Raw genomic sequence first — 3,302 nt, 5'->3', positions numbered from 1 at the left:
CTCCTATTTATTCAAGCGCTAGTTTCATCAATACCATTTGGCATTCTTGCTTATCAGTTTGATTGACCTCTATTTCTTGTAAAGTGGTTGTGGAAGGAAGAAGGGAATGATTTCTGTGGATACTACGTTTGCGAGTCCATCCGCCACACGACCTGTGAGCGGGGCTACTCTGACGAACAATATGAAGTGCGTAAATAACAACATTCACTATTTTATTTTATTACCATCATTTGTGTTGAGTTTCACTCATTCATTCATATATATATATATATATGTATGTATTGACCCCCTTCTTCAAATTAGATGTTTTGGAAGCAGGATGAACTCCTAGCACCAGCTCGCATGCGAGCAATTCAAGAGGAATTGGCGGCATTCTTTCTTGACCACGTGATCGCTGAAGTCAGAGAATACTATGTGGACCATGAGTCCGTAGGTTAGGAGATTATATTTGTAAGAGATAATTATTGTATATATGTAGCCGGTAGTGTCGGATAGATATACGAGAACTTGTTGTTCGAAAAATCTCTCGGAGAAGGAGAGGTGGTCGATATCACTTCTCTCAGTATGCATATATGTTCATGACGATCTTCTGTTTCCTTCGTTTTTTTACTAGCTAGCTAGCGTGTCTAGTCCTCTCTATACGTATGTATAGTACGTAGCGTCGACCAAGCACGGACATAAGAGAGGACACTTCTATCTATTAATTATAGCTAGCTAACACAATATATGAAACACCTAAATTAACCCCCCAAAACACCCAACCCCCCCTTCAAAAAAAAAACCCCAGCCACAGAAATGCTGACGCGTGGATGCCTATTGGTCCAGGTTGGTGCCACCAACCGGGACGAAAGGCCCTCCTGCCTGGGCTCCGCGCACAGGCCATGTGGAGGCCCATCTGTCCCGGTTCTGGATTGAACCGGGACTAAAGGGACAGGGCATTACTACCGACCCTTTAGTCCCGGTTCTGGAACCGGGACAAAAGGCCCTTACGAACCGGGACAACAGGCCCTTTTTCTACTAGTGATTATAGGCGGTTCCCAAACAGAATGGTAAAGTTTATACTCCCCCTTCCACCAACAAGCATCAATCCATGGCTTGCTCGAAACAACGAGTGCCTCCAACTAACAAGAGTCCCAGGGGGAGTTTTTTTTGCAATTATTTTGATTAGTTTGTATAAAGCATGGGACTGGGCATCCCGGTCACCAGCCATTTATCTCGTGTGTGAGGAGCGGAGTCCACCCCTCTTGAGAATAACCCGCCTAACATGGAAGATACAGACAGTCCTAGTTGATACATGAGCTATTCGAGCATACGAAATAGGATATTTATTTGAAGGTTTAGAGTTTGGCACATACAAAATTACTTGGAATGGCAGGTAGATACCGTATATAGGTAGGTATAGTGGACTCATATGGCATAACTTTGGGGGTTTAAGGAGTTTGGATGCACAAGTAGTATTCCCTCCTAGTACAGGGGAAGGCTAGCAAAAGACTGGGAAGCGACCAGCTAGAGAGCGACAACAGTCATGAATTGCATTAAAATTAATCAACACCGAATGCAAGCATGAGTAGGATATAATCCACCATGAACATAAATATCGTGAAGGCTATGTTGATTTTGTTTCAACTACATGCGTGAACATGCGCCAAGTCAAGTCACTTAAATCATTCAGAGGAGGATACCACCCTATCACACCACATCATAACCATCTCAATAGCATGTTGGCACGCAAGGTAAACCATTATAACTCATAGCTAATCAAGCATGGCACAACAAACTATGATCTCTAATTGTCATTGCAAACATATTTATTCATAATCGGCTGAATCAAGAACGATGAACTAATCATATTTACAAAAACAAAAGAGGTCGAGTTCATACCAGCTTTTCTTATCTTAGTCAGTCCATTTTATATCGTCATAATTGCCTTTCACTTGCATGACCAAACGATGTGAATAATAATAATAGTGCACGTGCATTGGACTAAGCTGGAATCTGCAGGCATTCAATAGACAGGAGAAGACAAGGCAATATGGGCTCTTTTGTCAGATCAACAATTATGCATCTAAGAGCCACTTCACCAATTTCATCATGGTCTTCTCCTATCGACCCCCAAAGAAAAGAAAAGAAATAAAACTATTTACATGGGAAAGCTCCCAACAAGCAAAAGAAGAACAAGAAATATTTTTGGGTTTTCTTTTTAATTACTACTACAAGCATGGAAAGTAAACTAATTAAAAGCTACAACTAATTTTTTTGGTTTTTCTTAAGGTTTATTAAACACACAAGAAGAAAGCATAAAAAGGAAAATAAACTAGCATGGATGATACAATGAAAAAGTATGAACACCGACATCTAGCAATGAGTGTGTGAACATGAATGTAATGTCAGTGGGAAATACGTACTCCCCCAAGCTTAGGCTTTTGGCCTAAGTTGGTCTATGGCCATGACTGGCCTGGAAGATATCCATAATAGTAGCTGGGGTCGTACTGCGATGCAGCGGCTATCGCCTCCTGAGCTGCAGCGTGGCGACGAGCGGCCTCCCCTCTCCTCTCGTACTCATCTGCCTCCTCTCTAGTAATGGTATATCTTCCTCTTGCCTGATAATCAAAGAAGGCAGGAGCAGGGAGAGAAATATGGACAGCACGACGTCTGTCAAAGATTAGTCGATACTGGAGAGGTGATTCATTCCTCTCAACGAACTGGTGGTGGAACATAGCATTAAAGTCTAGGTAAGCAGGTGGTAATTCAATATCATCTTCGGGTATGGCTACACCAAGAAAATTAGCTATGCGGGTTGCATAAATTCCTGCAAAGAAATCTCCATTAAATCTATTAAGATGCAACCTACGTGCAACAATGGCTCCCAAATTATAAGATTGGTCTCCTAACACAGCACTCCTAAGAATACTGAGATCGGGGACACACATGTGACATGCCTCATCTTTACCATTGATGCATCTACCTATGAAGAGAGCAAAATAATGTATAGCAGGAAAGTGAATGCTCCCTATGGTAGGTTGTGTAATATCTCTAGAATCTCCCACAGTTATGCTAGCAAGAAAATCTCTAAATTCAGCTTTGCGAGGATCCATTGTACTATCCCATTGTGGAATTTTGCATGCAGTGGTAAAATCCTCTAAGTCCATAGTGTAAGAATTATCATAAAGATCAAATAGGACAGTTGGAGAATTACGTGAAGTTGAAAATTCAAACCTCCTCACAAAGGTACTAGTGAGGTTGTGATACTGGCTGCACTTCTCTTCCTCGAAGCTCAAAAGATCAACGTTACGCAAATATGC

The sequence above is a fragment of the Triticum urartu genome, chromosome 5 (assembly GCF_003073215.2).
Source record: "Triticum urartu cultivar G1812 chromosome 5, Tu2.1, whole genome shotgun sequence".
NCBI lineage: Eukaryota > Viridiplantae > Streptophyta > Magnoliopsida > Poales > Poaceae > Triticum > Triticum urartu.
The sequence above is the reverse complement of the archived record's forward strand: the minus strand, read 5'-3'. Positions refer to the sequence as shown.